The sequence below is a fragment of the Callithrix jacchus genome, chromosome 2 (genome assembly GCF_049354715.1).
Source record: "Callithrix jacchus isolate 240 chromosome 2, calJac240_pri, whole genome shotgun sequence".
NCBI classification, from domain to species: Eukaryota; Metazoa; Chordata; class Mammalia; order Primates; family Cebidae; genus Callithrix; species Callithrix jacchus.
The window spans coordinates 37,897,532-37,907,574 of NC_133503.1; positions in this window are offsets into that span (position 1 = coordinate 37,897,532).

Here is a 10,043-nt window from a genome sequence, read left to right on the forward strand (position 1 = left end):
TTACCAGTAACAAAATGGAAAGACTAAGGGACAATATGTCATGATTATAAATATTCTTGAGCACCCTATGCTTACTCTTAAGGACAACACAGTCCTACTTCTGGGTAGGGTGCGTTGGTGATAGATGGCTGGGGAGGTGAGTGAGCTGGGATATTGGACAGGAAGGGGATGAGGAAGGAGAAAAAGAAGGGAGCTCCCAGCAAGATGTGGTGGCTCACTCCTGTAATCTCAGCACTTTGAGCTAAGGTGGGAGAATCACTTGAGCCCAGAAGTTTGAGACCAGTATGGGCAACATAGTGAGATTCTGCCGCTACAAAAACAGTAGTGGTATGTGCCTGTAGTTTCAGCTACTTGTACTTCAGCTATGCTTGAGCCCAGGGAGGTTGAGGCTGCAGTGACATATGATTGAACCATTGCACTCCAGCTGGGTAATAGACTGAGACTCATTGTTTGTTTGTATATTTATTTATTTATTTATTTTTGAGACAGAGTTTCGCTCTTGTTACCCAGACTGGAGTGCAATGGCACGATCTCGGCTCACCGCAACCTCCGCCTTCTGGGTTCAAGCAATTCTCCTGCCTCAGCCTCCTGAGTAGCTGGGACTACAGGCACACGCCACCATGCCCGGCTAATTTTTGTATTTTTAGTAGAGACGGGGTTTCACCTCGTTGACCAGGATGGTCTTGATCTCTTGACCTCGTGATCCACCCACCTCAGCCTCCCAAAGTGCTGGGATTATAGGCGTGAGCCACCGCACCTGGCCATCATTGTTTATTTTTAAGTAAAAATAAAAAAGAGAACTCCCCGCCACCTCCCTAAGATATCCAAGCCTTGAGGAGGACACCTCGAGAGGAACCAGGTCAGGTATCCAGATAGAACTGAGGTAGCTCACACCTGTAATCCCAGTACTTTGGGAGCCAAAGAGGGTGGATCACGAGGTCAGGAGTTCAGGATCAACCTGGCCAACAAGGCAAAACCCCATCTCTACTAGAAATACAAAAATTTGCCAAGTATGGTGGCTCACACTTGTAATCCCAGCTACTCGGGAAGATGAGGCATGAGAATCACTTGAACCCGGGAGGCAGAGGTTGTAGTGAATCAAGTTTATACCAATGCACTCCAGCCTCAGAGACAGAGTGAGAATCTGCCAAAAAAAAAGAACTGGTTTATAGGTTCTTGGAGGCAAGCACTGTGCACACTCATTTGGGCAGTATTTTCAGCTGTGGGAAGGGGTACCCCTTAATCACCTGCCCTCTGGCATCGGGTACCCTGAAAACCAAAGGCAGGTATATGCGAGGAGGCCAGTCAAATAGGGGCAATGCAGGCTGCTGGAGGATCTGAGGTGGCAGCCTCTGTGGGGACTAAATGTAGATTTCAGCAGACCCTGTATGTAACCTGATACGCACATGCCTATGCCCAAAGACCTTCAACCTCCCACTCAGGTCATCCAAAGCCTCCGCCCACCTGGGCCAACCTCAGAGAGGTGAGGGACATAGAATAGAAAACCCCCTGGGCCGGGCACGGTGGCTCAAGCCTGTAATTCCAGCACTTTGGGAGGCCAAGGCGGGTGGATCACAAGGTCAAGAGATCGAGACCATCCTGGTCAACATGGTGAAACCCCGTCTCTATTAAAAATACAAAAAAATTAGCTGGGCATGGTGGCGCATGCCTGTAATCCCAGCTACTCAGGAGGCTGAGGCAGGAGAATTGCCTGAACCCAGGAGGCAGAGGTTGCGGTGAACCAAGATTGCACCATTGCACTCCAGCCTGGGTAACAAGAGCAAAACTCCGTCTCAAAAAAAAAAAAAAAAAAAAAAAAATGAATAGAAAACCACTTTCCAACCATCTCAATCCCAGCGCTTAGCAACATGTGTGCCAGACCTTGGGCTAAGAAATGCCAGAAATATGGGGCAGAGAGAGTAAAGCCATTCTCTTTCTCTCTCTCTCTCTCGTGTGTGTGTGTGTGTGTGTGTGTGTGTGATGCAGTCTTACTCTGTCACCCAGGCTGGTGTGCAGTCGTGTGATCTCGGCTCATTGCAACCTCTGCCTCCCAGATTCAGGCAATTCTCCTGCCTCAGCCTCCCAAGTAGCTGAGATTACAGGCACAGCTACTCATTTTTTTTTTTTCTTTTGCATTTTTGTATTTTTAGTAGAGATGGAGTTTTGCCATGTTAGACAGGAGGATCTCAATCTCCTGACATCGTGATCCACCTGCCTTGGCTTCCCAAAGTGCTGGGATTACTGCGTGAGCCACCGTGCCTGGCTAATTTTGGCATTTTTAGTGGAGACAAGGCTTCAGACTGGTCTCCAGCTCCTGACCTCAGGTGATCTGCCCACCTTGGCCTCCCAAAGTGCTGTGATTACAGGTGTGAGCCACCTCGCCCAGCCTGCCATCTTTTCTCTCTTGGGACTCACAGTCTAATGTGGGGAGACAAGTAAACCATGAGTTAAAGGCATGAGACATGCTGTAACAAGGTTAAGTGAACTAGGAGCAGGCAATGTAGTGCAGTGGTTGGAAGCCTGGACTGGCATCAGATGATGCTGCAAGAATGCTTATGTGTCATGACCCGTAGGGAGTGATCAATAAACATCTACCTAATGCTATTTACCCAAGATGCTATTGAAGATGCAAAGCTCATCTTCTTTTTTTTTTTTTTTTGAGACAGAGTTTCGCTCTTGTTACCCAGGCTGGAGTGCAATGGCGCAATCTCAGCTCACCGCAACTTCTGCTTCCTGGGTTCAGGCAATTCTCCTGCCTCAGCCTCCTGAGTAGCTGGGATTACAGGCACGCGCCACCATGCCCAGCTAATTTTTTGTATTTTGGTAGAGACGGGGTTTCAGCATGTTGACCAGGATGGTCTCGATCTCTTGACCTCGTGATCCACCCATCTCAGCCTCCCAAAGTGCTGGGATTACAGGCGTGAGCCACCGCGCCCGGCCTGCAAAGCTCATCTTCTAAACCGTCTGCAATCTCCCCAACAAATGTGAACTACCCCTATTAAACGTCTATTCATAGAACCCTTGAACCTAAATGAGCACCTTTCCCCTCTCATAGATAGCCAGAGTCCATCACTTGAACAGAAGACAAGGGAGGAGGGAGCACAGGGGAAATGGCTGGGAGGACAGTAGGAGAAAGGAAAACCGGAGGAGGAGCTGGCATCTCCAAAGGAGGTAGCTCAGGCCCCTGGGGTGCCAGAGAATACCAACGGGGGCCATCTGGTGGAAAAATGTCCCTGGAGGACTTGTCTTGGAAGTGCATTTGCATAAGAATAAAAAAAATCTAGCTAGGCATGGTGGCTCCCACCTGTAATCCCAGCACTTTAGGAGGCTGAGGCAGGCAGATCACTTGAGGTTGGGAGTTCATGACCAGCCTGGCCAACATGGTGAAACCCCATCGCTACTAAAAATACAAAAATTAGGCTAGGCGCAGTGGCTCACACCTCTAATCCCAGGACTTTGGGAGGCCAAGGTGGGTGGATCACCTGAGGTCAGGAGTTTGAGACTAGCCTGGTCACCATGGTGAAACCCCATCTCTATTTAAAAAGTACAAAAAATTAGCTGGGCGTGGTGGCATACACCTGTAGTCCTAGTTACTTGGGAGGCTGAGGCAGGAGAATCGCTTGAACTTGGAAGGCAGAGGTTGCAGTGAGCTGAGATTGTGCCATTGCACGCCAGCCTGGGCAACAAGAGTGAAACTCCATCTAAAAAAAATTAGCTGGGTGAGGTAAATGCCTGCAATCTCAGCTACTTGGGAGGGTGAGGCATGAGAATTGCTGGAAGCAGAGAGGTGGGTTTGCAGTCAGCTGAGATTGCACCACTGCACTCCAGCATGGTCAAATAGAGTGAGACTCAGTCTCAAAAAATTAAAAAAAAAAAAAAAAAAAAAAAAAGAAAGCATTAATTCTACATAACAAAAAAAGAGAAAGGGACTCCCAGGACCCTTGGCACTGCCAGAATCATGTCCCCAACTCTCCAGATCATCAAACTCATAATTGGGGATGCCAAAGTGTGTCGTAAAGGGACCACAGAAGTGCCCATGTCTCTTTCTTAGTGTTCTTTGTTTTTTGGTATTTGATTTTTGTTTTTGTTTTTTTTTGAGATGGAGTTTCACTCTTCCTACCCAGGCTTGAGTGCAATGGCGTGATCACAATCTCCGCCTCCTGGGTTCAAGCAGTTCTCCTGCCTCAGCCTCCCGAGTAGCGCGCGCCACCATGCCCAGCTAATTTTTTGTATTTTTAGTAGAGACGGGGTTTCACCATGTTGACCAGGATGGTCTCCATCTCTTTTTTTTTCTTTGAGACGGAGTTTCGCTCTTGTTTACCCAGGCTGGAGTGCAATGGCATGATCTCGGCTCAGTGCAACCTCTGCCTCCTGGGTTCAGGCAATTCTCCTGCCTCAGCCTCCTGAGTAGCTGGGATTACAGGCACGCGCCACCGTGCCCAGCTAATTTTTTGTATTTTTAGTGAGACGGGGTTTCACCATGTTGACCAGGATGGTCTCGATTTCTTGACCTCGTGATCCACCTGCCTCGGCCTCCCAATATGCTGGGATTACAGGCGTGAGCCATCGCGCCCAGCCCTTAGTGTTCTTTTGACCCTAACTTTGAGATGTGCTGGGGCTTCTTACTCTGGAGTTCGTTGGTCTACCAAGAGACAAGAATCCCTCCAGGAGCTAAATACAAAGCCAGTCAAAGGCCTTCAACCCCTATCTGTACCCAATATTTGCCAAATATGGGCTTTTCTTCTTCATTACAGGATTAATACATGCTCATTTGCAAATAAATTAGACACATCAACAACAAGAAGAAATATATAAGCTTGTAGGCCGGGCGCGGTGGCTCACACCTGTAATCCCAGCACTTTGGGAGGCCGAGGCGGGTGGATCACGAGGTCAAGAGATCAGGACCATCCTGGTCAACATGGTGAAACCCCATCTCTACTAAAAATACAAAAAATTAGCTGGGCACGGTGGTGCGTGCCTGTAATCCCAGCTACTCAGGAGGCTGAGGCAGGAGAATTGCCTGAACCCAGGAGGCGGAGGTTGCAGTGAGCCAAGGTTGCGCCATTGCACTCCAGCCTGGGTAACAAGAGCTAAACTCCATCTCAAAAAAATAAAAATAAAAAATAAATAAAAATGATACAAGCTTATATATTTATTTATATAAGCTTGTATCATTTTCCTAAAAAATAAAAATAAAAAATAAATAAAAATGATACAAGCTTATATATTTATTTATATAAGCTTGTATCATTTTCCTAAAAAATATGACAAGTTAAATAAAGTATGTTCGGAACATTTGCTCCTGTCATTGAAACCTTTTTCTGCTGCACAATTTGTAATGGCTGTAGACTGCTGTGTTGGAGATATGTATCTCCAGTCTCCTATCATTAGACACGGAGGTTGTTTCTGTTTATAAGAAACATTGATAGGACCATTCTTATAACAAAATCCTTGCTAGGCACTTTAGTTATTTCAGGCTACATTTCTAGATGTGGACTTGCTGAGTCAAAGGGAACAGACTTTTGACTGTATTGCCAAAATACAGATGGGCCTATTTAGAGTTAGATTTTAGGAGTCAAGTTAGGAGATAAAGTTGATGGGAGGTTGAGAGGGGTAGGCAGGAGGAAAAGAAGTCACCCTGGGTTTGCAGCTATTCCAAGGAGCTCTGGGTGATAAAACTAGAAAATAATCATGGGGCCGGGTGAGGTAGCTCATGCTCCAAGCACTTTGGGAGGTTGAGTCTGGATGATCACCTGAGGCTAGGAGTTTGAAACCAGCCTAGCCAACACGGCAAAAACCTGTCTCTACTCAAAATACAAAAATTAGCCAGGAGACCAGGCACGGTGGCTCATTCCTTTAATCCTAGCACTCTGGGAGGCTGAGGCAGGTGGATCTCTTGAGATCAGGAGTTCGAGACCAGCCTGGCTAACCTGGTGAAACCTCATCTCTACTAAAAATACAAAAATTAGCTGGGCATGGTGGTGGGCACCTATAATCCCAGCTACTCAAGAGGCTGAGGGAGAAGAATTGCTTGAACCTGGGAGGCAAAGATTTTAGTGAGCCAAGATTGTGCCACTGCACTCCAGCCTTGGCGACAGAGCGAGACTCTGTCTCAAAAAAAAAAAAAAAATTAGCCAGGTGTGGTGGCAGGCGCTTGTAATCCCAGCTACTCAGGAGGCTGAGGCAAGAGAATCGCTTGAACCCAGGAGGCGGAGGTTGCAGTAAGGTGAGATCTCACCACTGCACTCCAGCCTGGGTGACAAGAGTGAAACTCCTCAAAAAAAAAAAAGAAAAAAGAATCATGGAATCAGATAGCCACCCCACTCTAGTTTCCCTGCATGTGGTTCCAGTCCCTTACCACTCAGGGCCCCCCCAAGGGAATAGTTAGCGGAGAAGGGAAACTTTTATCCCTGGGGACTGGGGAGTAAGCCTGTCTTTACCGGGACCAATGGTGCTAAACTAATGACCTAAACCATTCCATTCTGCTCTTCCCCAACATTTAGTTTTAGGAATTGTGTTAATGATCGATGTGTATTATCTAATTTAATTCTCACCAAAGCCTGAGAGAGGTGTCATGTTCAGTCTTAATGTATGGATAAGGAAACTGAAGCAAAAGAAGATAAGTGATGCAGCTAGCCAGTGACAGAGCCATAGCTTTTGTTCCACCCTCAGCCCCACCGGTTGGGTTGCGTGGGTCAACCACACCTGGTTATCCTCAGGAGAAATTGACAAAAGAGGGCTGAAGCTTCAGCCTAGGTCATTTCCCAACTCTCTCGAAGAGCCCCATTCTGGCAGAGCCAGCAGCTGATCCTGGGATGAGGAAGGCATGGACAGAGCCCCTTCTCAGCACTAGTAACTTTTGATCTCTAGGTGGGTTGGCTAGCAGTGGCACCCAAAAGGATAGCAGGGTGGCCGGACTGGGAGGACCTGGGGATCTAATGCCTTTACGAAATCAGGGTTGTCTTGAATAATTGAAGGGACAATGATTGATAGTGGTGGGTACTGAAAATCCCAGTGCTGTGGGGGGAGGGTGGAGATGAGGTGAGAGAGGGGTCTGGAGAAAACTCTAGATACAGAAGAACAGGGTGGGGGGCCAAAATGCCAGCAGGAGAGAGAGAATGGGCAGGTGGGGAGGCACTGGTTTTGGAGCTCCAGCACCAGCACTTTGTTAAATTATCATTTTGAGCAATTAAGGACCTTCAGCTTTTTTTTCCCCTTGTCTGTAACAGTATCTTCCTCCCAGAATAGTTGTGAGGAGTTTGGTACCTAATAAACACTCAATAAATGCAAGCTATTATTATTACAAAGTGCTTAAGACATGGCCCCGAGAGTGGTGAGCGCTCAGTCCCAGGGAGCCATTGCTATGCATTGTTTGGCCGCCTGTGGAGTCCAGCCTAGACCAGCGCCTCCCCTCTCACATCCCCGCCATCCCCACCATCCCCCCATCCTCTGCCTCAGGGTGGGGTGAGGGATCAAACTAGGCCTGAAGATCCTGAATGTGAAAGCCCCTCAGGAGGCTCCAAGGATCCTGGGAGCCTAGCCAGGAAGGCCTTTCTGATGATTATTAGGCCCTAGACAGGGGTCCACTTCCAAGCTTGGCCAAATCATTCCTTCTCTAGAAAGGCTCAATGGTCGCCCTGGGGCTTTGGCTGGAGACATGTGAAAATCCCCAGTGGAAACAGGGAAAGCCACACACCAAAGCTGGGCCAGGTGAGCCAGTCGTCCACCCCCACCCCCTGCCTGCTGCCCCTCTCCCCAACCCCCACCATCAGCAGACAGCATCTGAGTCTCCAGCCGTAGGTTCACAGCAAAGAAAGAGTGGAAGGTGCCCCCAAGAGCACCTTCCTCGTGCTGCCCTCCCACAGAGTTTGACAGACCATTCCTGGAACCAGGGAGAAAAGAGAAAAAGCAACCGGGGGCTTTAAAAATGACCTCCCCTCACTATAGAACTCAAGTGAATAACCTGAAATGGCAATAGGAGGGATTGCAATTAGACTGCCAGAGGGAATTTACTGACTGACAGCAATGTTAAGTGAATTACTTACAGAGAGGTTATAAAACCATGTGTTGAAGAATAATAGCTACCTGGTTAGGTACCTAGTGCTCTTCATACATTTGCTCATCAATGCCTACCTACAACAGTCTCATTGGGTAAATGTCATTATTATTTCCATTTTACAAATACAGACACTGGGCACACTGGGCTCAGAGATGGGGAAGCCACTTGCCCAAGATGTATCAGGAAAATAAGTAGCAGTGCTGGGGCCTCCACCCAGTAGGCAACCCTGCCTCTTTTTTTTGTTTGTTTTTGTTTTGTTTTGAGACGAAGTTTCACTCTTGTTACCCAGGCTGGAGTGCAATGGCACGATCTTGGCTCACCGCAACCTCCACCTCCTGGGTTCAAGCATTTCTCCTGCCTCAGCCTCCCGAGTAGCTGGGACTACAGGCGTGCGCCACCATGCCCAGCTAATTTTTATATTTTTAGTAGAGACGGGGTTTCAGGATGCTAGCCAGGCTGATCTGGAACTCCTGACCTCGTGATCCGCCCGCCTTGGCCTCCCAAAGTGCCAGGATTACAGGCAATACTTCTCATTTTTAATTTGCAGAATCTCTGTCCACCCCTAAAAAGCTGTCACCTACAAGTACAGGCAAATGGGTATGCTGTTTGTCATTGCTACCATTGGTTGGGGGCTTCTAATATGTTTCCAAAAAGGCCCAAAGACCACTCAGAGCTGAAGCTCCTAGTATCCCCTCTCCAGGGTTAGAAGCCTTCAAAAAGGAATGCTTGAGACTATCACTCACAAGGCTAGGAGAAAAGGAGGCATGAACTGCACAAGCTTTGAAATTCTTCTTGACCTTCTAATTCTCATGCTTAAGATTCCCAGGAGTCTATATCCCCATTTTTACAAACGAAGAAACCAAAGTTCAGATTCAGGCACACAAGTATCTGAAAAAGAAATACAAGGCCGGGCGCAGTGGCTCATGCCTATAATCCCAGCACTTTGGGAGGCTGAGGCGGGTGGATCACGAGGTCAAGAGATCAAGACCATCCTGGTCAACGAGATGAAACCCCATCTCTACTAAAAATACAAAAATTAGCTGGGCATGGTGGTGCACGCCTGTAATCCCAGCTACTTGGGAGGGTGAGGCAGGAGAATTGCTTGAACCCAGAAGGCGGAGGTTGAGGTGAGCGGAGATCGTGCGATTGCACTCCAGCCTGGGTAACAACAGCAAAACTCAGTCTCAAAAAAAAAAAAAAAAAGAAAGAAATACAAGTGGCCAATAAACCTATGAAAATTATGCCTGGGGACAGGGTGAGGTGGCTCATATCCGTAATCCCATCACTTTGGGAGGTGGAGGTGGGTGGATCACCTGAGGTCAGGAGTTCAAGACCAGCCTGAACGACATGGAGAAACCCTGCTTCTACTAAAAATACAAAATTAGCCATACGTGGTGGTGCATGGGCCTGTAATCCCAGCTACTTGGGAGGCTGAGGCAGAAGAATAGCTTGAACCTAGGAGGGAGAGGTTTCGGTAAGCCTAGATTATGCCAACAAAAGTGAAATTCCATCTCAAAAAAAAAAAAAAGAAAAAGAAAAAGAAAGAAAGAAAAAAAAGAAAATTATGCCTGGGGCCTGGTATGGTGGCTCATGCCTATAATCCCAGCACTTTGGGAGGCTGAAATGGGAGGATCCCTTGAGCCCAGGATTTTTAGAACAGCCTGGGCAACAGGGTGAGACCTTGTCTCTACAAAAAATACAAAAAAACAAAAAACAAAACAACTATCTGGGTGTAGTGGAATGTACCTGTAATCCCAGCTACTCAGGAGGTTGAGGTGGGAGGTTTGCTTGAGTCCAGGAGGTCGAAGCTTCAGTGAGCCATGATCATGCCACTGCACTCCAGCCTGGGCAACAGAGCTAGATCCTGGTTTGTTTTTCTTTATTTAAATTATGCCTGACTTCATTTATGATGAGGGATGTTTTGAGGATGTGGGGAAATACTGTTGGTGGGAGATGTAATTAGTACAACTTCCTTAGCAAACAA